The 27828-nt window shown below is 39.5% G+C and overlaps 1 protein-coding gene across 1 annotated transcript in view; it reads right to left on the bottom strand.

Annotated features, from left to right (window-relative positions):
• Positions 1-27828, bottom strand: part of adamts3 (ADAM metallopeptidase with thrombospondin type 1 motif, 3) — a 137417-nt gene that overhangs the window by 77938 nt on the left and 31651 nt on the right. The gene's annotated exons all lie outside the window — the stretch shown is intronic.

Here is a 27828-nt window from a genome sequence, read left to right as displayed (position 1 = left end):
CCTGTTGGAGGAAATATTGGCAGGCATGAGAATCAATCATCGTCTTTGAGCGAGACTGTTTTGATTCACTGAGAGCTGCCGGCCAACTGTAAGGCTGTGATTACGCATACGGTTTGTTTTGTTTGGGCTCAGACTAAGTGGAAAATTGTACTTTTTTTTGTTAGTTTCTTATTTATTTCATTTTAATCTTGTTTGACATGATCTCAAATTGAAATGAAGAATGTGCCCCCTCGGTGCACTCCCGAGGTGTTTTAAGCAGTTTAAGTTTCTCAAATGTTTGCAGGCAGGCAGGAGGGATTGTTTTATCAGGCCCACACCATCATTACATTACTCAAGGAGAGGTTTACGACTTATTATATCCTGCTGTTTATTAAAAGGAGAGGTTCACAATGTTTCAAGTCTGGCCCGAAACAAGAGTCGGGTGCCCAAATGAACGCTGACACATGTTTTTTCTTGCTGTAACTAACAGTCCTCGTTCTGTACAAAAATGTATGTAAAAGTTTATTTGAAGCTACTATGATGAATTGGTTGAATTGAGTCAATATCTTTCAAAATTATAGTCTTTTTAGAGCCAAATTCCACATTTTAGTGACAATCCTTCCACTAAGAGGGAAGTTTTTTTTTTTTACTTAAAAGAACTGTAACTGTGGAAGGTATCCACGAAATTTGACAGGAGAGGCCCCCAGCCAACCCTGTTAAACAAGATCTGTGCAGCAGCGTATCTCCTTCCCTATGTACGAGGCTTCTCCGCTACATCCTCGCCAGCATCAGTTGGCTCAGCCTCCCGCCTTCATCCAGCCAGCAGCCACCAGAGGCCGAGACACAAACAAAATCAACCCGCTATTGACCGAGACAGATCTGTAATTGATGTCTGAAATCAGGAGCTCAATTCACATTCTCAGCCAGAATCTGACGGCTGGCCAGACAGTTGAGTTATTAAGCACTATTATTGTGGTTAAAAATATAACAATGAAAAGATTTTTAAAGTGGGAAGGGGGGCATATCGCTTCTATCCCCTTATTATGGAAATGATGCCCCAGTGCATACTCAGAAGCATATTATGCATATGCAATGATTGGGGCAGTGATTATATCAGGGTGGCCATGGCCCTGCCTGATCCCCTCATCAGTGGCGCCATTGACCCCCTGGGGCCCTTGTGCATTTGTCTCAGTTGAGCAAATCTTCAATCTGATCCTCAAAAACTGAATATAAACTGAAGTGGAGGGAGGTCATCTTCCATTTGGTAATGTCCATAAACCTCTGCCTGTCTGCCAGCAACACAGCACTGGCCTTGAGCTAAAAAGTGGGTTCATGTAGGTTCACGCAGCCCATTCACAAACAAACCAGGGTTGGTAAACAGAAGTCACATGGACTCACAAGTAGCTTGTGTATTAAAGACGTTTCGGTGACCCGTCATCCTGCCGTGTCAGAATATTTGGCAGCCGGGTGTCAAAACAAATCTCGTTCCAATCTCGTGGCTACCTAAAGCATGATGACTGTGTTGGCACTCTATACTGGAATTAACCGTCTTTGGTCTTCACACCACTTAAGCTCACATGAAGAATCAGATAAATAGACGCACATCTATTTATAACAATTCAACCTATTTGTGTTACTCTTGGAAGAAGATAAAGACATTTTCAGATGTCTTTTTAGTGCCCATGTGTTCCCTTCTGGTTAAATTAACTGAATGTACAGAGTAAACTCTTTTGCAAAACCACTCATAACATATTTGGCGTGAACACACCCTAAAAGACAGAACTATGATTTCTTTGAGAGCCTCCTAAGTATGGATGTCTGTACCTTAAGAAAGGTGAGGCAGAGCATTCCTGAAAAAGCTCCTCCACGCTCTGTGAACTTCCCCTGAGCAAATAAATGATTGACGCATAAAAAAAAAAAAAATTAAAATTAAATCACAGCTTTTATATTTCATCCACATTGGGTGAAGATACTGCGCTGGCAAACACTTGGAAATCTAACGCCATAAATAAAAGCGCAGGCCATTTTTCATTTTTCCAGGGATTCTTAGGGCCGCAGACAGGGCCAGTGATTGAGTGGAGAGGGAGCTAAAATAAATAGGAAGAAATGGCTGCCACCTCAGTCGTGGCCCGGCTCCTACAGTGTTGGGATTGTGGAGCGCATTCCTCCTCTCCGCCGCTCCCGTCATGACACAGGCATTCTTGTGCAGCGGGCCAGCTCCCCCCTCCCCCTCCTGAGTAAACAGGCTTTCTGAGGTCCCTACTTCAAAAGCACAGGACTTCCCCTCAGCAGCGCTCCTTAAGACCGCTAGTGTGCTTCAGTCAGCGGCGAGTCCCCCCCCCCCGCCCCCTTGCTCTCTCTGCCTCACCCCACCCCGGCCCACAGCCCAGTCCCACGGGAGCCCCACCATGCAGCCCCAGCAGCAGCAGCAGCAGCCCAGGAGACAGGAGAGGCCCCCAGCCAGCGCCTGCCCACACGTGGCACTGAGCGGCAAGGTGGCAACGAGGCCAGCCAGAGCCGCCGCAGGCTAAAAATGGCACAGAGGTAGGCGACAGGCAACTCGCCATCAGCCCAGAGTGGAAATCTACTGTGTCCGCTGTGACGCCATTAATATCCACACTGCACTGTTCACAGATGCTCAGACACTCCAGCAACCGAACGATGAATCGATTAACCACTTAACTCGATAAACAGAAATTAAATAGCCAAATAGTTTGATAATTGAATGATCGCTTTTGTCTTCTGAAATGTTCTGGTAACAGCTTTTCAACTGTGAAGATTTGATGCTTTTCTTTGTCATACATGATAGTAAACTGAATATTTTTTGGGCTTTGGACTGTTGATCAGACAAAGCAAGACATCTGATGACATCACCTTTTACTTTGAGGAATTCTCCGTCAGTCTGTTCGCATTTGTATATTTAGATTCATATACATAAACATACATGTATACAGTTATACGCCTCCTCATGTTTCTTAGCAAAACTGTAAGTACCTCTGACAGGAAAAGCATGCAGCACCTGACAAGTACCCAGGACGTTACAGTGACAATAAGCAGCAATTTTGCATGAAAATATGGGCCGTAATCCTTTTATCTCCTTCTGCTACAGCAGGGCAGCAGGATTGGCCTACATAATGTACCTTGAGTGTGAAATGATGCAGATATACACTTTGCATAAAACCTACTTTCTCAGCTGAAAGTAATTTGTCTCATGCGGCAAAACCAGTAATGGTTAAAGCGAAGTAGGACAAATAGACTAAGGGAGATGGATTTTATTCTCTTCTACAATTGTTTTGCTACATCAGTCGGCAATGGTGTCACAGACAGTTCATACTTGATGAGTTTCAAACTTGAGAAGCAAGAAAATTCAAATGTCAAAATATAATGTCAGACATTATTTTTAATGACTGGGGGGATTTGAATGGGATTTAATGTTAGAAGGACACTTTAGAGTGAGTCAGAGCCTGACGAGCTGATGCTGCTCTTGCAGAAGAAGAACCAGAGATCAGAAATAACAAATCCATCAACAGAGAGAGTGCTCGCTTATAAGTCAGAGAGGTCGGTGCAGGTTTAGGTCAAGAATGATATCAGACTCCTGACTCAGACCCATTGGATCATCATTGTCATGAGCAAAATTAACATCAATCAGACATATAATGTGCCCTTAACACAATTCCCCTGCAGAGAGAGAGAAGCTTTCCTGGTCATGTACCATAAAAGCAGGTGCATGCCACACAGATCCATTTCCACACTGGCTTCCCATGTGAAAAGATAACTCGGAAAGTGTGATCTAAGCAGCTTTGAAAAAGGCGACATCACGGGTTACAGCATCACCCCAATTGTGGTTGTTCAAAAGGTTGCAATCTCAGAGGTATTCAGTCACAGAAACAGGAGACGAGACACCTCTTCAAAACATTTGCCATGTGGGAAATGTCTCTTGGCAGACCAACAGGAAATGTCAGGTAGCTTTGGCTAGAAACAATTCACTGCAGTCATGTCTGTATGGGGTGATGATGATAAGGTGAAAGGTTGTTTGGATGGTGAATCCTGCCTCCAAAAGCCCAATTATACGGTAGACTCAAGTAGCATTCGTTTTTATTTATATTGCCTCATATCACAACTCATAAATTTGCCTCAATGACTTCACAACCTGTATAGACCCTCTATCTTTAAACCATCAATTCAAATGAGGAAGTACCCCCAAAAAACCCTCTTCCAGGATGAACAGACATGCAGAACAGACCGAGATTACAGTATGGAAAAACATTACAGGTTCAGATATAAGGAGGACATCGAACAACTGGTGTAACTCAGTGACTTCCAACGGCAGGTCTGTGGACCCATGTTGGGCTACAGAGTGTTCACTGTGGTGCCCGCAACAGTATTTAAACAGCAATTACCTTAAACTTGTCTGTCTATGTTGCATATTTCCTCATCACTCCCAGTTAAACATACAGCAGGATACTTTAAAATAAAGTCAGTCACCTTTCAAGTCATCAGTCCGCCATCACCTACAGTACTCTACTCATCAGCTACTTGACCTACATGTGCTGCGTTCCTAGTCCTATTTGTATTAAATTCTTTAGAGGGAGATACAGTTTATTTTAGTTGTGGTAAACCCCCCTCCACATTGACCAGTTCTTAAAAATGTAATCAATAGAATAAAAACAGTTAAATAACCTTATAAATAACTTGCTATCATGTCATCATACATGCCCAGAAAGCATGCATGTGTTGCTTTTGTTGAAATTTAAGTTCAGGTTTAATTGTCATTTCAGCCATAAAAAAAGGAGAACAAAAAATAAATAACAAACAAACAAAGAAGGCTTCAAATGTGCATTAAAAAAAGTCTTAATTCAAATAAAGTGTGCAGCCAAATTAAACTGCAAGTCAAATTATCAAGCATCCATTTCAACTGGTTTAAATTGTGTTGGTAAGTTAGAGATCTTTAGACGTATTGATGTCTCGATTACACATAACTGTGACTTCAACATAATTTAAATTCCTATACTTGTGTAGTTAGAACCTGCTATATGTTAAAATGTAATAATTGAAATGTTTAAATCTTATATGTAATGTAGAAAACTAAAAATGTACCCCACATAACAACTACTACTTTAACTCAGTGCCTTTTCACTATCAAATGACCAAATCCATGCCTACTGGGTCTTAGTTGCAACGTTTTGGAGGCTTGAAGTAAGTGATATACCTTGGCTCCATTAACACTTGTCCATAGAAAATGTGATGCTGAATTGGTGCTTAAACATCAGAACATGTCATTTCTCTACATTTATGGCTGTACCATGATAACGTTCCTGTTATATAAGAAGAAATGTCCAAGAACATTTTTAGAAACATTCAGGTAACGTGATGGTAATAACCTGTTCACCCGAAGCTAAACACATAAATGGTCTGATGCATGTCCTCTATTAGTTTATACGAAGAAAGCAATTTGTGACCAAAGCCACTAATGCTACAAATCTTTCTTGGTTGACATCTCATTTTACATTAGCAATGAATAATGTTTATTATTCTGTTGCTGCACAATTTCATTCTGTTTGGAGCTGGATACGGGTTTCATGGAGGTACGAGTCAGTGAATAATAGTGTAAAATCAAGTGCCATGATTCAGTAAATGCACAAGAATGCAAATTCAATCTTAACATGAAATAGAAAACAACATGACTGTCAGTCTTATCTTTATCATTTTAGCAGCGCAGTGGTTCCAGTACCGAGATGTTCTGAAGCTGCACTTAATTTTATGCTTGCAATTTTCTTCTTGTCATGTAAGGGAATTCTTGACTCCCCAGTGCACATAAAACCTGGATAATTACACTAGATTTTATGACTGAGGCAATATTGTTTTAGCCGCTCTCTTCCCTCTGCCTCAATTGAGTTGAAAATGAGCGGTGACAGCAGCAACAACAGCAGCCTAATTACAAGCAGTGCACTGCAACAGGAGAAAAGATGCTGGCCGAGGCATTTCACATGGTGAGGACGCCATGCAGGTTTGTGGTTCTGTGTTGAAGTGTGCTGCAGATTTTAAAAGGTGCGTGTGTGTCTATGTGCATTCTCCGTGGCCCACCCGAAGCTTCTGAAACTCTAATAACAGGCTCGTGGGGAGTTTTAAGCATAAAAATTGAAGCCAACACTCCTGCTCCCACTGGGCCTTATATTAAAGCATTACTAATGATTTCTTGTCAAGTCTTGGCTGTTTCGCCTAAGAAAATAAACCCATGCAGTCCTTCACTGAAAAAAAAAAGATTATTCCTCTGAAAGTTTGTCAGAGACTCTTCGGGCCACATTAACAGCAAATAGAGCGCTACGCCTTATCATCAAAGCCTGCATAACAGCGATGGAAATGATTTTCATGTGTATACAGTATTTAATGGTTAACGTCAACATTTAAACACAATACTGTACAAATCTTAAAGGACCAGTGTGTAAGATTTAGTGACATCTAGTGGTGAGGTCACAGATTGCTCCCTCCCCTACCAACTGTCTTGGAGAACCAACGGTGGATACGAAACTTGCAAAAAATGCGAAAAGCTACTGTGGAAACATGGCGAGCTTCGTGAAAGAGGAACCTCTCCCTATGTAGGGTTCATTACAAGGTAATCGAAAATACAATGATTCTTATTTTCAGGGGATTATACACCAATTAAAACACACTTATGAATAATACATTTCAAGTCTGTTCCACTAGATGCTATTGAATTCTACACACTGTATCTTTAAGGTTTACAAGTGGATCAGTCTACTCTCCAAAGAAAACATTATTTAGAAGCACTTAAATTGGTCTAATCAATCTTTTTATATGAACAATAGGCCAATATGAAAGAAGTGACTAATATGATGGATTTAAAAGTAGATCAAAGGAGATTTACAAAAGTTCCTGTGCAAGAGAAGATGGTTTAGAGGCACTTTAGTTGGTTTAATTAATTTTTTTTCTTAATAGAAAATAGGTTGAATGACTTTGTGCTAGTGTTTGTGCTTTGTGCTGCTGTTTCCCTCAGCTCTATGAAGCTTTTTACAATCTTTCAGCTCATTGTTTTGGTTTTACGACTCACAACTTTACCGTTCTGTCAACTCATCAACTTCATCGACATTGTTTCCAGCAACATTAAGCAGCACTTTTAACAAACAAGCTCTGTTAAAAATCGGCCCAGCACCAAACAGCAGACAAAGTTAGTAGAACATTTAGCAGCTGAGGAGCTGGATTTCCCTCAAGAGTTAGTGGAAACTGAGCCAAAAGGAGAGAGTGGGCTGACATTCCTCAAGTAAATTACTCAAAATGAATGCTAATGTTGCTCCGTACCTGCTGGATGTAAGAAACTTGCTAACAACTAAAAGTGGTAATATTATGTCGGTGTGGTGTTAACAGTTTGTTCTGCTGCTCCCAAGTGACCTAAAAATAAATATTGATCTAACTGTTAAATTTATACCACTCACTTTGCACATTCATAGCAACCAGGGAAGTTAGTTAGCCAGCTCGCAGATGCTCCAAGACCATGAAAACCATAGTCAAATGTTTTAGAAATCTCAATTTATATGATTATATTGTATATCAGTAGGTGGAGATAAGATTGGAAGGTCAGCACTGACGTCATGAGACAGACCAAACTGGGTAAACTACCTGCTACCTGTGACATTGACAGAACTGGCCAAAGCCTGGAGAAATGTACTATACCACCCAGACAGCCGCTATCATCGCCGGCCTCCAAGAAAATGTCACATTGTGTGGGTGAGACAGAGGTCAACCTGTTCTGCCCAAACCAGGTAAACAGAACGCACTCATGGAGGTACACACAGGAACGTCCGCAACTGTGAGCACATAGTGAAAGGTGGGCAATGTTTCAAGACTTGGACACGATTTCCTCCTACAGCCCACACGTTTACCACGTAACATCGGATTATTCCTCCTCAGAGCGGTTCTGGATCAGATGAATGTTTAACACTGATCTGCAAGTATAAACACATACAAATCTATAATGTGGGTGAAAATTAAAAAGAAATGGGTCCTTGTTATGATAAAATATCACCTCCTTGTTGAATTTTAATTTAACCACCTTACTATCAAAGTCGATTTTGTTAGTCAAAGCTATTCCACCAGCACATATTTGTTATGATGTTATTTGGTTGTTAAAATGTCACATGTTAGTGTGAATGGAGTTAATGGCCAACAGGCAAAGCTGATAACATGAAAAGGTAAAAAAATAAAATAACACTTTTGATATAAAATACAAATTAAAAGAAAAACACACTGAGGTAGTATCTGACAGTTAACACATGTGTCTGCCATGAAAAAGAGTAATTTGGCATGCCTGTTGGACACTGACAGCTGAAAAATGAACTGATGATGCTGCTGGCAACAGCAGAGCGCCAGTGAAGAATTGAAGTGTTTTTTTGTTGTTGTGTTTTGGCTTCCTGTGGAGGTACGCATACTTCAAAAACAACACATAAATATCACAATGTGCGCCATCCATCCGTTTCATTATACAGTGAATTTCATCAGCACTGAAATGAAATGTCAGGTTTGACATGTCATACAGTGTATCTAATAGCCATTTTTGACGTGGGTGTTTTAATTTAAAAGGGACTATTTCTGCTATTAAAATAAAAACATGAGATACTTTATTAATCCTGAGGGAAATTTTAGTGTCACAATAACCTTTTGATGAACATCTCAGTGGCTGTGTATGTCAGCTATCTAATTATTATTTATGGTGTATGTAGTGCTGCAAAGGGTTTTTATCAAAATGTTTGCTCACTCTATAATGCAAAGCTTTCATTTTCATTGACTCATTTGGCATTTTATGTTTCCCTGCAGGCACGAGAACCTGCAATCTGTAAAGAGTAATGATTATGAAAAGGCTGAGTTTAAGTAGTCTCTCAGGTCAATAGTTACTACAGCAAAGGTCTGAGAAACACTTCAGAAGCATTAGCATCCTAGATCAGTGAACATCACATTAATATGGCCATTGTTAAACTATTACAATCACTGAGAAATAATTATTACAAACAATAATCAGTGTCTCTGGATGCTTCATCTGATTAAAACATCATAAGGCTGCTGATGACACACTGATTTTAATTTGATGTTCTAATCCTTTAGCGTTTTTTGCCAATCATTTATGTAAATATAGAAAGAGACCTATACTAGAGCAATGGAAGTGTCGAGCTATATTTAGAAAATCAAGTCTCTCATAAATCTCTGAACAAATGCCAAACTGTGATCACATTAAAGCAGATTGTAAGGCTTTCATTAAGGCTTTAAAACTTTCCAAGCACCGACTGCTTCTGTAGCATTATAATCAAAAACTGTCAAGTACTGAAAGCTACTTAAAAATGTTTGATCAAAGTCCTAATTAGGTTAACTTACTGTGTAATCACATATAATCAAAATGAAACTGCACTTTTATTAGTGTACTTTACACTGTATTTTATTCATGCCAAACTTGTACAGCTCTTTGTTTTAATGCAGCAATGAACAGAGATGCAAACTGGTCACAAAAAAGGAAAGGGTTTTCCAGGCACGCCTACTACTACTGTTTGTTTACTGAAGCAAACCAATCAGAACAGAAGGAGCTAAACGACCTGTTTCAGACAGATGTTGAACTGAGGGGCTTTAAAAGGGCCAGTTTAAGATAAATAAGGAGCTTTTTGACCTGTTAATCGTTCAAAGATATTCCAGTAAAGCCCCAGAACACACGTATACACCTCCTGGAAATGTGAATGACACATCCTACCTTTAAAGGCCTTTATTTAGATAACATAAAAATGGAGACCAGTGTAAGTGCTTCAGTTAAACTCCCTGGTTTTAGTATTCAGTTCAAATGATTGTGCGCCTAGCAACAACCTTCATATTGATGTCAGATTTAAAACCTGTGTTTACCCACCTCATCTGGCAACCCATACTATAGCCTGAGATACACAGAAGCAAATAAACTGTAGCTTCAACACAAAATCACACATGTGTTTACATTTTTTGTTCAAGTAACAAGTTTAAACAAATAAGAGAGGGAGGTTTTTCTTTCATTTGGACAGAGCTACGATAGATGTTTTTCTCTGCTTCCAGTCTCTATGCTAACCACTTCCTGTTTTTTGGGTCCTTACTTAATGCATCAATCGCCTTATCTCACTCTCAGATGGAAATCTTACAATTCAAACAATTTCTTCAACTTGAACCTGCTTGATCTTTACTCTCATACCAATTCTAAGAGTTTCTGTGTTGCAAAATTGCTTATCTTGTGCTGTAGCTGTTGAGTAACAAAATTGTGTGGAGTGTGTTTGTGTGTGAGCTGAGAGAGAGAGAGAGAGAGAGAGAGAGAGAGAGAGAGAGAGAGAGAGAGAGAGAGAGAGAGAGAGAGAGAGAGAGAGAGAGAGAGAGAGAGAGAGACCTGAATCAGACAACGGTAGGCCTTGTTGGGGTCGGTCAGTTACAACTTGCAGCAAAACTTAGACTTCATTCATGGAAGGGTGCGAACTGCCTTTTTGGAAGAAATGCCCACTGTATTTCCTTTCAGGGAGTTCAATATATTTTGGTGACCTGCATCTGTTTTATTTTTTCCTGAGTTGCTCTCTTTCTCTCAGAGAGAACAAACAACCTAATGTCATCGACGAAAGGCCAAGTGACAAACTGTTTAAGGCTCTCCCCCCTCCCCAACACAACTTATCCAACAGAGAAATCCAAGGACCTAAAACACTGAAGCATTAATGAAAAGTAAGGCGTGATGGAAGCGTATGAATGGAGCCTATTTCTAACTCTGCCGAGGATGTTTTTGGTCCTGTTTGCTTCTTAGTTGGCAGGATATCTGAAAAGCTACTGAACAAATTACTATAAAATGTTGTGAGGTATTAGGTCATGGGAATACTGCATTTGTTTGAAGCTTTTAATGCAGATTCGGATCCAGATGCAGATTAAAAAGTTGTTCTGTTGCTTCTTCTGTTGCCTCATTGTTACTGTGTGTAGTTTGCATGTTCTCCTCGTGTTTGCGTGGGTTTCTGCCATGTGCTTCAGTTTCCTCCCACCATCAAAGGCATATATATGTTAGGGTTAACACTCCTGTTAAACCGAGGGCCAGCAAACTGGAGTTGGTCTCCGAGGGGGGGGCTTTGCTTCAGCTGCTGACTGCTCCTAGTGTGTGTGTACAGGATGGGTCAAATGTAGAAGATCAATTCCCCCACAGCAATCAATAAAGTACTTATTTTTCTTCTAATCAACACATGAGACTGTGGAGCCTTTGCAGAGGCGTGAATTCCCTCGCTCATTTCCAGTTCATCTTTCATTCTTATTTCTAAAGAAAGGTCATAATATAATAATCCAATGAAAGGGCAAATTACTGAAGAGATCAAATGAGAAACAAGATATTTCCGTAACTTAAATGACTGAATGTCTGCTAGTTTTTCCAGCTCATCACTGCTGCAGCTGGTTTCACTGATGATAATTTCCCTGATGATTTAATCCTGTTACAGTCCAGCCACACAAAAATTGACGAAGCAGCCAAGCACCACCAACGCCTCATCTTCTCAATCCAAATGTTGTCTGTTTGCTCGTATGATTGCTGGGTTTAGTAGTAAAACAGGCTTGTGAAGGAGCTTCCTCAAAGTAAAACTTTACTTCAGCAATAAATGAAACTGCCTGCAATTCATATTTAATTAAATTAAGCTCTGGGACATGAGTTTGGGTTTATAACTGCAGGGGATCTTCAAACCCTCCCATCTCTTTTATACATTCATATTAATTTAGCAAATAACATTTAACTGGTCATCGTGTTTTCCATTAAAAATATTGTCTCTGTATATTTTTTTTTGCCCACTTTGAAACTCTATTCCTATGAGCACAAGGTGACATTTTTTTAAATGACTTTCTCTCTTCTCTCATCAAGGTTATGACAGCTTGACAGTCAGAGGACACTGCTCAGAGAGATTTTACTGAATAAAATAAAATAAATGGAAATAATGCCCTTGATTAAACTCACGACAGATCTCAGGTGTTGAATCGTGTGCTGCAACTTTCCCCTTTCACATCATGTTCTGTGCAAGCAACAATATCATGTATATCATGTATGTATATATGCACATGTACATCACATTTCATTGATGAATATCATAATAATAGGACGTGAAAGTTCACTTTGGAAATAGCAATATGAACAGAAGACCCATGCTTGAGCTTTCAGCAGCTTTCTCACTGTGTTCATCAGTGATAAATGACAACTTAGCAAATCCTCTGATGTTAGACTGTGAGATGCAGTGAGAGCTCCAGAAATAGCTGGTAAGTGGACCATGTGTTAAGACTATTTTGTCAAACAACATCTTTTTGTTTATAATCCTCAATAAATGAATGTTCAACTACCAAGACATTGTACACTACAGCAGTTTTTCTTCACAGTAAAAGACTGCACATTTGACATGACAGTAGTCTGACAGTAACATACACCAAAAATATGAATTGTTAATAACAAATCCTACAAAACTCGGCCATTGATCAAGACAACTGACACAGCAGCTTTTGAGATGAAATGCTCCCACCTCAAACAGCACTTTCACCAACAACCCTTCATCACAGGGCTAGAACTGAGATATTTCTTTGATGTGCTTGTTGTAATTTACAGATATGAGCAGTGTTATAGCAGCTTTTCCTACACAACGCAAAGCAACCAGACTGAGACTTGTTGAGGAGTCGGTCTTGGTCCGGTTACAAACAAACTCTGGTTCAGTTTCGTATTCGTCGCTAGTCAGCAAATATGATTGTTTAGAGAAAGCGCATGTGTGTGTTGGTGAATGGAAAGTGTTGGTTATACTGTACGCTGGTGTGTGTGTGTGAGTGTGTGTGTGTGTGTGTGTGTGTGTGTGTGCGTTGGTGTTGCATGAGTTGCTTAAATGCAAAGGGATGCTGACGTGAAACTGTAGCACGGCAAAATAAACTGTGGAGGCCCGCAACAGTTTGACACAGCATCGGTAAACCCCACACATTGTTCTCTAGACCAAACGATGACCACAATTACAAAGAAATGGAGAGCTATCCCGGAAGAAAAACAAACACTCCTTTCTCCCCTCACCAATCCCACAAGATTCCTGTCCAATGAATGGAGTGACGGCTTTTGTTGATACATTTTGGTTCGCTTGAAATTTTGAATGCGAAACAAAACCGAACCAAAGGGAAAGCGCCACAAAGTACGAACTAATCAACCGATTCAGACCAATGCAAACAAACTATAGGTGTGAAAACGCCTCAAGTGTTGCCACACCCAGGAATGCTAAACACACAAATCTCCTTTTGTGTCCAACATACAGCTGCAATACAATTTCTTTTTTTTTTCTTTTTTTTTTATAGTTTTGGATCAGTATTTCTATGTAAAGACAATGCTGATGAGCATCTAGAGGACACAGTGGATGTAATATCACAACAAGTAACAGGAATGTGAAATATTTGGCTCCAGTTAGCAGGCACACTGGATGGAAAGAGGGGAAAAAGGATAAAGAGATGCTCAAGAGCTCCTTCCAGCTGCCATGTGACTTTTGGAAGGCAACTTGGATGATTCACAGCGAGTCAGGAGAAAACACAACTGAGCTTCTTTTTTTTTTTTTTTTCTTAATTCAAAATATTTCTCAATGCTCCCAAGGTCTTTTCCATCCTCCAGATTCTTGGCTTGTGCCGAAGTCGCTAATTATCACCAGGTTTCAAATGGAAAGAACTCATCAGACGCATTCAGGGTTCATACTTCTAAAGACACGAGGCAATGTGGAAAATATCTTCCGGATCTGCTGGTTCATCATGCAAAGAGGTATGCAGAAATATCAGACGAAGCACAATCACCTTCATTAACATTATTTACTTTGGTGCTGGCCTTGCAGAGAGGAGGAGTGTCTGGTGTTGCATTAAGCTCGTGTTTTATCTCTAGATTTAACCCGCACTGATTTTGGGTCTTAAGAATCTGCAAAAGACTTCAAAGCCTTTGAGGAGTCGCATACTGAGTGTTTCCACTCACCTCTGACACTGCTAAAATTAAATTCTGTTCACGACACATTAAAAGAAACCATCCTCAATAACAGCACAAACAAAACACCTGAATAAGCTTTAATATTTTTGAATTAAACAGAGATTGGACTTCTGTGCCCCTTTTATCGATGTGATCAGGATGTTATATAATAGTCCGACAATGCTACCTCTCCCCCCACCAACCCAGTCCTGGAGTAAGCTACAGGCAGCTGTGACTAAATTTTTATGGCAAGGTAAGCGACCACACATCAAGCTCTGTACAATGCAGCGGGAGAAACAGGCTGGTGGTCTGTCTCTTCCAAATGTTTAATTCTATTACTGGGCTTTAACGCTTAAACCCTCATAAACCTTGCTTGAGCCTGAGGCATTTGAGTCGTGCTCTGGAAGAAAGTCTCATAAGTTCTTCCAAGATCTTCTGTATTCTAATGTGCCTATTAAACAGTGTCTATTAGATTGGTTTACAGCAGGGAAAACATTGATTGCTATGCACCAGAAGCCACCTCGCTCCCTTTCTTTTTGAGTGTACCAAGATATTGTGTACATGGAGGTATTGAATGCCTGTGTACATGCAACAAAGTCAATGATAAAGATAATGATGAACAATTAACCTTGTAACTACTATTTCTTCTTTTGGATACTGAGTATGAGCATTGTTACACGCTATACGAATGTCAATAAAAGAAAAAAAAATGATCGCAAAAAACGTACGAAAGGTAAATTGCTTTCCCTATCACTAAACACACTTCTCACATTCATGTATGTAATTGAAAATAAATGTCTCACACCCCAAAAATAGAAATAAGATGGCGATGTACCTTTTTTACAAGTTCCTCATCAAGCTCCGTCATGTTTGACAGAGGAGGGGAAAAAAGGGCAGATTGATGTATTTTTATATTTCGGAGAGCAGGTATCTTAGAACAGGTATGAGGAAGTCCAATTATAGCAAGACTGAGTGAAATAGGAAAAGGTATTGGGTTCTTCAGATGATTCATTTGTTTTTATCACAAGATGTCACAGAACACAAGCTACTCCCTAAATAGAGCTCAGCCCAGCAGACAGAGCAGTGAATTAGCTCTTTCTTTGCAGCATTGAGCTGTGCAGAAAGTAAACCATCTATTAGTAAGAAAATACAGCATCACATACACACCTTTTTGTATTCACCCAAACCCATTTGTATATCTTAAACCAAAGATGCTTCTGCCAAATGTGTGATTCAGTTAACAGGGTTGAATTTCATCGTGGCACCAATGAACCGAAACAAACAACAGAAAACAGCTGGCTATAGCTCCAGTGTTAAATAAAAAGGCTTTACATCAATAACTGTGACAGCCTCCACAGGCAGACCTGGATTACCTGCTGCAGGCTATGTTCTCTCTGTGCCAACAAAGTTAAAGAAGCTGGAACTAAATAATGCCATCGATATGAGATGCATCACACCTATAAATAAGAAGAATTGCAGGTTGTACTCAGTCAAACACCTCCCACTTGATTGATGATATTTTGAAATATATACATGTCCATAGATTGTAACATTGAACATTGATGCAGGTACTCAGTGGCTGAAGCATTAGTTTTACTTGTGTTATTACCTGAATCTCATCTGTGTTAATGTTTAGCTATGATTGGTGCACTGGGGGAAAGTGTTGGTGCTTTCAACTGGGATGTTGTTGGTAATTCTAAATTTATTAATTGCAGTGAACAACCTGAAACAACCAGTCTCCTTATGGTCATCAAGGAACTCCTCTAAAGCAGTCGGAGGGGCCACAACTTGCTCAAAGCAAGTTCTACAATCGCTTTTTTTGTTAGTGTTTTTTTTTTTTAAAGACAAGTGTTTATCCTTCCTGCAGATTGTAACACTTGGTCTGAGGAATGTAACTACTGACCCTTACAAGTTCATTTAACCACTTGGCCGGCATCCCCGTCCAGCCATCCTCTATCTTGTGACATGTCTTAACGTTGCATTACTCAATAGTACACTATTTTACAACATTCAACGTTCAGCAAGTGACAAAATGTTCTAATTCCCTCTGCGGTGCAGGCGTTGGGCAGATGTGAAAACCCTCCCAGAGAGAAAGAAGCACAACCTCAGTCTGCTTCACCTGGAAACAGATGGTCAAACATCATTCATCTTTCATCCCTGGTTTGGTACGGACCTCTGGAAGCCTTTGTGGAGCTTTTCCTCTTAGAAATCAAAGGAATCCTGAGACCGGAGCGGAGAAATGGATTTGTTGATCCTCTCACAACTGAGTACAGTATCTCCATTCGAAGTCGGGGGAAAAAGGGGCCAGGCAGTGTACCTTCAACTCCCCCCCCTCCATACACACACACACACACACACACACACACACACAAAAGCATAAAGAGAAAGCCAAGCACACAGGCACCTTGCACAAACCTTTTCATCCAGGGAAGGTTTGCTGAGTACACATGCGACCTACTTTGTATTGTACACATTAACTGAGCAGCTTAAGTCATTCATTTCCCTCTGACCAGGCTTGCCACAATTCAAGAGGAACTTCACTACAATATATGAAGCAATTACCCAACCAAACCTCAGGGTTAATTTCCTGCCAGCTGCAATGGGCCGGTGAAATGTGTTGTTCATATATTTTCTCACCTGTCTCCGGGCTGTGGCATAATGTGTAGATCTAATAGGGGGAAATAGGAAGGCTTTACGTTTAATCAGCACTTAACAGGACTCAGATTTGTCTCTACTGCTTCCACTGCATTTGTGAGTTGTCTGCAGTAATAATGATTAGGTTAATAATTACAGCAGTAAGCAGCTTGGCAGCAATGAAAATGTTTTACTCCAACTACTATTGCCAATTACGCTAAATGAGCCCTCAGTTTACTCACTTCCCTCCCCTCTGATAGATCACATTTTCAGGCGAATTCTAGCAGGATTACGCACTAAAAACTATTGTATTTTGCTTCCTTCTTTGAATGTTTTTCATTCCTGCCAGCTCACCAAATTCCTCCACACTCAGCCAGCCCCCACTCTGCTTAACACATCTGTGTGACAAATATAAATCACTATTTTCCTTTACTGTAAAGATCCCTTTCTCTCCCGGAGTCTATCTTTTTTCTTTCTTCACCGTCACTCTCAGAGCTTGGCTTATTTTCACCCGAGTTCCACCAGATTGTGAAAGTCATCGATACACCCTCAGACACGAGTTTCTACCTCTATTTTCACTACCATGTGAAAATAAAACCTAATATCCAAGTGCTGCAAAGGGTGAATCCCTCACCTGGGCGTCAGGCCAGATAACAGCAGATCAGATCTCAGGGGCAAACTGAGGAGTCCAGACATTTGCTCTCACTGTAATTCTCATTTCCTCGGGAATCACACTCACCCATCTGTCAGCATGATTGTGTGTGTGGGTGTGTGTGTGTGTGTGTGTGTGTGTGTGTGTGTGATATTAAAAAATATACATGTTCGCATGAGAAATTGTGTGATTGCTTTTATGTGTGTGTTTGTGTAATAATCTCTACAGGGTTTCAGAGCTGAAACTGTTTTTTCTGTGTTTTATGTTATTGTAATCAAATGTTTTGGACTCCCAGGTTTTGGGAAATTGTGAAATGTTTCACCTTTTTATAGGCTAAACTTTTAAAGGATTAATTTTAAAAAAGACAGATTGATGAACATATTGAACATAATAACTGTGTTTATGTTTTATGTATCGTCTGTACGAGTTTTTCTCTAACTTAAGACAACATCGCCCATTCACCTTCTTTCATCCTGTTGCAACAAACAACAAATCTGTCTAGTTTGTGTCATGTCTGGCTTTGTTGATGAGGATCATCATGTTGTAGGTAATTTTCAGACTGAACACAAAGCAAATTCACATGTACAACCCATACTTATCAGGATGGAATAAACACACATTTAAAATATTTTCAGCTCACGCAAACACTTGCTTACATAGAGATTTGCAAAGCAAAATGCAGCAAAGAGGCTGACAATCTTCTCTTCAGGTGTGGTTTAGTTAAGGTAATTACATCAATCTCTTAAAACATGCAGCTTGTTGTTCTTTGTCCCTATCTTATTGCTGCTAGAAATATTTTCCTCCGCCCTAATACCTGCTCAGAGTGATGCAGGAATGACAAGTTTTCCCAATAACTCAGACTTAGCTTAAATATTTTAAATACACAAAACTAAATTCCTGACTAACGGACACACTCAAAGGTTCAAAATATAGCGTAGAGAACCAAAATACTAGATGGTAAAGACAACACCGAAGAAAGACACACAGAAACAAGGCCCAACTCAGAACCTGGACCATTGCACCAACAAGTCACACTCATCAAAACAGACATGAAATGATCGGAAGAGAAAGAAATAGAAGCCACAAAATAAAAAAGCTTGAAAATACCTCACTTTTACATTCAAAGTGTTAGAAAGGTCAGCAACTTCACTTCAAGTTCAAAGAGACAAGTGGATAAACTCTCCCAGACGTGTGAAGACTTACACAGAAAGGTTAAGACCAGTATAGCAAACAGATATGATATATCGACAGTATGCACATATCTGTGCCCTTTTTAATCCATATACACACCACCATGGAATACATACAGTACGTCAAAAATAAAGCAATTGTTTGGTCATGTAATGTACTGTAGATGTCTTGATTACTTTATAATTACTTGTGTAAGAGGACTAATACAAAATTATGAACAAATAATGCATGTTTTTTATCATTGTTGTTGATATCAGCATTCAGCAGAGAGATGACAAAAAAGTTTAACTCCCAGCTGGATGCCTACATACAACCAAATGTACCTTTCTTGTATCGAGTAGCTTCTCGACATCCAGAGAGATTGATTGATCTGTTCCCAATGGGGTTTTTCAAGCACACTGAAGGTTGTGGAAATGACAGAAGCTTCCCAAGAGAAACAGCGACGTATGGCAAAAAAGCTGGGCAAATGCAGGAGAACTGAAAATGTTCCTCCGTACCTTTACCTTGACCCAAAGTCTCTCACATGGGTGTGTGTGCACCCAGGAGACTTTTCTCATCCACCAAACAATAGAAGAGAAGAAGCTGGTGACACATGTGTCAATTTATCCCCATGATATCAAAACCCATTCACTTTGAGATTCCAGGCACATTTTTCATTTGCTTGTAGCTGAATCAGTTTGCCTCCAGAAATCGAATTTGCTCACAGTAAGAAACTCTGCTTTGTTTGCGTGTCTGTTTGAGTCCTCGGGGAAAACCAGGGAGGATTCACCACGTTGAGAGAGAGAGCATCGACGAAATGAAGAATCTTTTACTTCTGTCATGGCTTCGGGACTGAGGTGTGGTAGAACTTTTTTTTAGCAGATGTAGTTGCTCTCTGATCATGGAATTGATATTCAACATTTACATTTTTTCAAAGCACTCCTCAAGATCTCCTCATACATCTTTAACTTAACCCTTCAAGCCTGATTGATGCAATATGAACAAAGAATTGCACTCCTTATTCCCAAGTCAAGTCAAGTCAAATCTGAACACACATAGTAGCACATATTTATGTATATTCAGCGTGACTTCAGTGCAAAACTTTTCAAAGATATCCATGCCTTTGATGCCAATCACGGAAAAAAGTCAATAACTAGAAATACTGCCTCACGGTTGTACGCCTCCATCAACCAGCCACGTTGCAGCTTACATCCGTGTCTGTCGAGACTCATGCAATATTAGTGAAGACTTTGAAGGAATTTAATAAAAGGTATTAAGCGTTTTTTACTTGTATGTGTTCACATGCTCGGAAAATAAAGTTGATTCTGACAGATCTCAAGGTTGGAAACCCTAGCAGTAGACGATGCTTCAGATGTGGATGTTGCTGCAAAGAAGCTACAGATTCTAAAACGTTGATGCTTCACACACAAATCCTTGACATTGACCTTTCACCTTTATAAATAGCATATGTTTTTTAAGTTAAAGCCAGAAGCATGTTTTATGAGGTTTTGTAATTCTAATCAGATCATCTTTGAGTCCAAGTGGACATTTGCGCCAAATTTGAGGAAATTCTCTCAAGGCATTCCTGAAATATCACATTTACGAGAATGGAATGGACGGACAGACTTGCCAGCCTTGGAGACTTAAAAAAAAAAGAAAGAAAGAAAGACGCTGATAATCAACATGTTTATACGTTTTCTTTCCTGTGGCGTTTATCTGCACATGCATGGTTACAGTGTTGACAGAAACTGCCAGTAGCTGATTCAACATGACTTTTTTGTGATGCAAATTTGCCACAATCTAAACAAGCACAGGCCAATAGCACATGTTTGTCTCGCAAAATAGAAGGAAAACAAAAGAATAAATTATGAGTGACAAAATCTGTTAATGTTTTCTTTTCCAGTTTTACACTATCAATTCATTGACACTCTATCCTTTCCTATGCAGATATTTTGCTGTGTTGAAAACCTATGGAACATGTAATCACAGGATTACATATAGAAAAGCTGCTAATAATCATCCTTAACAGAGCTCCACTGGATCAACACTCCGATAAGAGACAGATTATATTGTTATCCATGTATCCAACGTAACATCTATGAGCCAACAGTGACTCATTGATTTAATCTGGGTTTTTTTATTGTTGGCAAAACAATTGAATTCTATCAACTAGTGCTTACTTCACATTATCTGGACATAATTTGGACATCAATGAATCTCACACACTATGAAAAAATCAGAAGGTAAACTTAGTTAATGTTTAAACTTGAACCTTGACCGTGGAAACAGAAGCTAACATCAGATTGAAATTTTAAATTTGATTGTTTATCTCTTGCAGCGTCAAAGGTCAAGAATGAACTATGAACCTTAGCTTTAACCCTTTAAATCTTAGGCTCTCTGGCTCAGGTTTCACTCCCTTTATTTACAGACTTTTAGCACAACATTTCATGCAGTTATGCCACATATTGTTCATTTCCAGGGAAGTTGGGCTACTCAGAAATACCATAAATTTGCATGTTCTACTGTACATGTTTTAGGACAGTTTTTGTGATAGCTCCACTGTATGCAACACTGTCAAAGAGTGAAACTTTTTGAGCCCAGTGAGGCTCTTTGGTTGTTTTTTTAAGGTAGCATTTTACAGTGTCGTGAGTGTTTGAGAAACAGAACACTTTTTGGACTTTTGCACCTGGACATGAAAGAAAATAATGTGCAATAAGTGGCATGCCTGGCTAAGAAATGTAAATAAAGGGAGTGAGAACTGAGCAAGGAAGCCCAAGGGTTAAAAGGGTTAAAAGCAAAGGGTCAAAGTTCATTCTTGACCTTTGATACCGCAGTTGAGAAAACAATCACTGCCTGTGACAAGGTCTACTTAGTAGCTGTCGTTGAGCTTTTAGTCTGCTGTAAGCTGCTTATTCCAAGTTCAAGATTGAAGCTTGAACATTTATAAGATAATGTGAAGTAAGCGCCATTTAATAGAATTTAATTGTCAACTTAAAAAAGAAACACCCAAACACATAAATGAGTCACAGATGGCTAGTAGATTTGATCTTAAATGTCTAAACTTTCAAACATGGACAAGAGTACGATCTGCAAGAGCTCTCCTCAGATAAAAATCTTTTCCATGAATCAAAGTGTTGATCCAGTGAAGCTCTGTAAAGACACAATGTTTTGGATGATTATTAACACCTTTCTGTGTGTAATCCTCTGGCTTTTATTTGCTTTTTTTGGCATCTCGTATCACAGAAATTTGTTTTATGGGGAAACAGAAAATGCTCATGGCTGTTTTACTTTCAGGAGTGTCAGCAGAATCCCGTTTGTACAAGTCCAACTGTTAAAACTGAGAAATTAAGAGAAAAGGTGAAGATTTATTTATTCAGAACCTCGATCCACAAGCAGCGGGATAATCTTTTGTTATAGGCGAGGTCGAAACAGTTACATTTCCCATAGTCTATGTGACCTTATGTGAGGATACTCCCTCACCATCAACTGAAAGAAAAAAATCAATTTAAAAGCATGCTATAAAATGTCCTACAAGCAAAAGTATGTGGACAACTCTTGTTCACATAGTTTTGTAAAAGAACTTGACTGGCTTGTAAAGAGCCCTTACGTCAACCCCATCCAACGTCTTTAGGCTAACCTGGAACGTACCGGGCATTTAAACAGAAAGTAACACAATGTGAAAGAAAATATTGTTTCAGACTGGAGATACAATGAACTACAATTCCAGAAAGCCGGTTTAATAAGACCATGATGGAGCTTTCCCCATACAGAGGCTCTACTTTGGCGGCCCGCCCAGGTAGATAAATCCAGATCACATTGTTTTTCCCCCAATCAAGACACCCATAATTCAGTGTTTCCCATTAATGTATTAAACTGGCCATGCACACTCCAGCATATAACCAAAACTTGCATTTACTAGATTTCTTTCCTTTTTCTCTCATCTTATTAATTCATGCATTTTCTTATTAAATTGTGCAATCATTATTCGTACAGTATTCAATCACTCCAACGCCTCTGTTCCCCGTTCTTTTGTGATTGCAGCTCCTACACTTTATAACAGCCTTCCCCATTTTCATCAGATCTGCTGAATCTGTGGGCCGTTTTAAGCAGCAGCTGAAAACTCATTTCTATAGGTTAGTCTTTTTTATAAATGCTCTCTGTTTGCCTTTATTTTGTTAGTGTGCTTTAATTCTTGTCTTTGTATCATGTATACAGATAGTGTGTATAGGTACATATGTGTATTTTCTATTGTATTAATTAATATGTATTATTAATATGCTCTTGTGGCTGAAAGGGAACAAATACCTGCAGCCAGGTCTTAAAATTTCACAGAAAGCCTGAAACCAGTAGAAAAGGCTTTAACTCTTCCACAAAGAAGACTCAACATCGCTTTCAACAGCTATGGCGAACACTGCATCAGCGAAAACAGCAAGGAGTCTGGACAAGTAGTAGATATGTATAGCAAGTCTTAGAAATAAAAAAGATGAAGCTCTGAATAACCTAAAAGAAAAACATACAATGCACCTTAACCATTAAAATACTGAGGTCAGGAAGACTGTAAGAAGCAGCAACACTTTCTAAGCCTCCACTCACCCTGTCTGTTCCTATGAAGCCCATTCACTGTGGCTGTTGACTTATCTTAAAACTATTCATTATCACTAAAAATAATGGCAAAAAAATCAAAGGCTCAATACCATCAGTTCCCAGCATGATAAACAGACATACACAGTGTGCCTTGTCTACTGTGTGATTAATAATAAAGGTCACGCCTGTACAAATGTGTTTATCCAACCCTTTCAGATGTGAAAATCACTGAACTGTTTAATTCCATAAAGCGACATACATGAAATGTCATGATAAATCATTACATAATGATAAAAGGAGATTTGTGGGCTTTTAGAGATGAAACACACATTGATAGGAAGATACTACATGAAAGATAGTTTTAGGAAAGTGTCCATCACTCCTGTCATCACAAAGTAACACAGTCACACCCTAAACCTGCCGAGTACACCAGCCTTGGTTAATTTCACCCACTGAGTAGGTCCTTAAAGGCCGGACATGTTTTGCCCAGAAGCATCACAGCAGTGCTTGTTAAGAGAAAGGTGGAATGTCTCATCTGTTGCCATCGCCCAGGCTGAGCATGAAAAGAAAAAAATCAATCTTTTAATCCTCGAGTCACAGGACATGACAAGATTGTTTCAAGGTATGAAATCCAATCAACACCGAAATATCACAAGAGGGGAGCGAGATCAAGGAAACCCTGCACTACTGGGCAAAAAAATCTTCTACAGCACCTATACCAGAATCAATGTTAACCCTTTATTAGTCAAGAGAAGAAGGTACAATTGTTTTGTATGTGTTGTATTAAGTGAAAACAATATTCTGGTTAAATTGAAGAAAGCTGTACTGTACTGTTCCCAACAGGCAACAACTGGCTGACCATAGGTATACTTTCTGTCATATCTCAGAGGTGCTTTATTCTATTGTTCTAAGTTTCTATGACTTCGTCTATCAATGTATTCCTGATGACTTCATATCATTGTTTTCTGTTTCTATTTTAATCAGTGCTTTTCAAAAATGTATTGGGGTGCTGTGGGACCTCAGTCAAAACCAGCCAATTCCACCAATGCAGTTTTAATAGATTGGACTATTATTACTGGGTTTGTATTTGCAATAGGATAAAAAATATCACACAGTATCAGGGGATGGGGCTGCACTCTGCCAAAGATTATACTTGGGATAAAAGCTGCAATTTGTATTCAAAGGAAAGCATATATCTTTGTCTTCTGGTAGGAGGAAGGTTAAACTGTTGAGTGAGCTGAAAACTCACTTAAAGTCAACATCATGCTTTTCTTGTTATTTTTATACTGTGTGACATTGGGATGTTAAATATTGTCAGAGTTCCAAAACTCGAGGTGAACATGTGTAAAAATTCTCCCTGCAAGTCAAAATCCAGGGCTTCAACAAGTTACCCCTCTACACCCCCCTCGTGACAACATCAGATCGTTCACGCCTGCCCTCAAACAGCCGTCCATTCAGTAGCCTTTACTGTTAATGTTGTCCACTCTCATATTTCAGACTCAGGCTTGAACATGTACAGATATAACTTCAGAGAAGTTACCATTTTTAATAAAGAACGAGAAAAGGAAGTAAAATCTTACTCCTATCGATTGTTTACGTAGCCTCGAGAGCTTGTGGAAGTTTCCTGAAGCTGACCAATCAGAACGGAGAGGGCTCATCAGTAGGGGGGGGGTCTTAATGAGTTCAGACAGAGGCTGAACTAAGGGGCTGCAGAGTCAGTATAAGATAAATGAGGATTTTTTTTAAAAACTGTAAATCATTCAAAGATATTCCAGTAGAGCCCCAGAATATAAATATAGACCAGGAAATGTGCATTATACATCTCCTTCCACTGCTTCCTGTTTCCTTTACCCAAGGATACATTTCAAGATAATAGAAATAAATAAATAAGATGCCAACATCTGTCATTATTGGTGACTTCTTTCCCAAGAAAGCATGCAATGTTATCCATTACAACATGATAGAAACACTGAGAGTGACGTTGTGTGTACTGTATATATTATAGGTGTACAGATGTATTAGATACTCTATATCATTCAGGGCACTCATGACATCTGTATAGGACAATGGATATATTGCTCTGTTTTAACATTCAAGAGGAGCAGCAGACCTTCATCATCTTTGTCTATGCTACATTACTGAACAGGTAACTAGACATGACAATACATCCAACAGGTACCTGCCATGCAGCACCTGCAGCAGGTGTTGCAATTGATTTACTGAGGAGTTGTTGAAAAGTCATGCTCCCCTGGCAGCCGGTGTGGGCACTGTGTTGCAGCGTCTGACAGAGTGACAGCGTGAAACAGTGATTGCAATCACTCTATAAAGATGACTTCAGTACACGGGTATGTCGGATACAACATGTGCACAACATGCTTACCACACTCGGCTGTTCTGCGATGATTTATTTCAAAGACACACAAGAGGAAAACAACAGTGGGGAATCCAGCTCTCTCTAAACAGAGTGAATCCATTTGATCTCCTCTTGTGTATGGAAGTAAACATACCTTCAAATTTAATTTCAGATAACTGGCTGACCTTCTGCCTGTCTTTCAAGCTTCTACATATTACAGTATACTGCTTGCGCCTGATACATTTACATACATTCTTCTCTGACAACAATACTGCATATGCCAACAACCTCCTTTGACCAATGCAATCAGTGTAGCTTCATACTCAGTATTGTTTTCTTCTCTATAAATAATTCAAATACAATGAAACCTCAGAGCAGAAGGCTTTTGCTTGCTGCTTGGGGCAGCCTTGTTATGTTTATATCCACCAGGACTTTTGTGTATTTCACCCCGCTGGATTCTTCTTATCTCATATTAATCAAATTAAGAACTATGCAGTTCTTGCACCCCCAGTGAGATAATCATAAACAGCCAACAGAGCAGACAATTTAGGAGAAATGTGACAATGTGAAATATCTATTTGGCAAGTGAATACTGTACAGTATACAAGCACCAACAGCTGCTGTCAAAGGTTTTGAGACTAACTTTAGTAGCCAAAAACAATCTTTTTTCCCCTTTTTTTTCTCATGAATTCAGATGCTCCACAATGTATTAAATAAATAAAATGTGATTAAAACTACAGCCAACATTGCACCAAAATGTCTTTGGGATTTTACATTGCTGAAAAACTTCCAGGCGAATAAATATTTAGGGAGTAATTTTTACAGCTTGTGTGTCAGCCTGCTAGGGTTGTGGGGGTAGAACCTAAAATATAGTGGAATAAGACATTGAGCAGCTGATTGCCTGAGCACTCTGTCTCTGTCTCTGTGTTTAGGTTGACATCTCAGTAACTCTCTGGGTTTCAGTTTGGCAGCTTGCCATAATGACAGAGAAAGTGGTTCCACAACAGGGATCAGAGCAAATATCTCCTCTGGCAGATGATTTTTTTTTTTTTTTTTTTTTAGAAATGTCAAAGGAAATGCAACACTTAGCGAGTCTGTCAGAAGCTGCTGTGACAAGTTCCAAAATTAATTTGAGCACAGAGTTATGTGACACACTTGACATTACTGTGCATTCATTAAGAAAGCATGCATATGCACATGATTCCCATGATGATGCAGCCTTTCCGGCTCAAAACCAGTATTTCAGCTCTGTTTACAACACAGACACATCCAGATGAACCGTGACTAAACCAAACACATGGACTGTGACTCTCAACAGTATGTTTCCTCTACATTTTGACAGGATCTATAAAAGTTTAAATGTTTCTGTTACACTTAAACTGACATTTGAATGTAAATTAAGTTTTGCTTCTGACTCAACTATTGCCTTTTCATGGAAGTTTCAACACTTGTTATTCCTAAACACAAAGTGATTCACAGGTTTCGTAGTCTTTCCTGGGCACGGCTCTCCTTCACAGTGAATGTGATGCATTACTTGTTCCCAACAGCAGAAACAGTGAGATTTGTTTAGAATAAACAGAAGGCAAAATGGGTATTTTGAAGAAGCAGTGACAACCTTGGAAAAGTAGTAGCAGCAGTAGCTGTAGTAGGAGCAGCCATTTGTGTGACACAAAAACCTAAAATCAAAGGTTTGACTCAGGTGTCGTCCTGATGTTACCATGTGACAGATGTGACAACACCTGAGTCATCGATGAAGACCGTAAGGTGCCATTAAAATCTATTTACATTATGTTCCCAAGAATAAACTTTAACTGTATAAATAAACTGTATTTGTATCAGCAGGTTCATACAGAACTGCTTGTTGTACTACCTCCCTCGACACCTTTCTGACTGTGTCCAATCATTTCTATAAGTTCAAACTGATAATATGACATTCACAACCACTTCACACCAATTGGTCAGCTGTGCAGGGGTAAGACAGGAGCCAGGGTTTCAACTTCTCAGTCTGGCCCTATTTTTTCATTCTTGACACAACTATTAGGGTTTTTCCATTCGCCTGGCTTGGTCAGCTTTAGCCGCACCACGCTAAGCCAAGCCACAATGAAATGCATTTCTACTACAGTCTCACAGCATGTGGTAGCCATGGCGAGTGGCGCTGAAGCAGTCCTGCTTGCTTACAGTGCTGACCGCAGACTACTCTGTGACAACCCCCCTCCTATGAGGGTCATAGAAGAGGAGCGCCTGTTGTTGTTCTAACATGTGTGGCCTTAATGGACAGTGGCACTGTCCTCAGTTGTGGGCAGCTAAACCTTCATCAGCTTTTGAGAAGGAATTTAGGAGGCGTTACAGTATATTAAAGCTAATGAGCTTTGAGATGGAGAAGGCACATTGTCAAGCGATTTTATTTCCTCTCTGAACTTAATTTTCCGCTTGCCGCTAGCAGTTAGCTGTCAAGCATAGTTCAGAGTTCAA

The sequence above is a fragment of the Scomber scombrus genome, chromosome 4, assembly GCF_963691925.1.
Source record: "Scomber scombrus chromosome 4, fScoSco1.1, whole genome shotgun sequence".
In the NCBI taxonomy this organism is placed as follows: Eukaryota; Metazoa; Chordata; class Actinopteri; order Scombriformes; family Scombridae; genus Scomber; species Scomber scombrus.
This window is presented reverse-complemented; position numbering and strand designations above follow the sequence as displayed.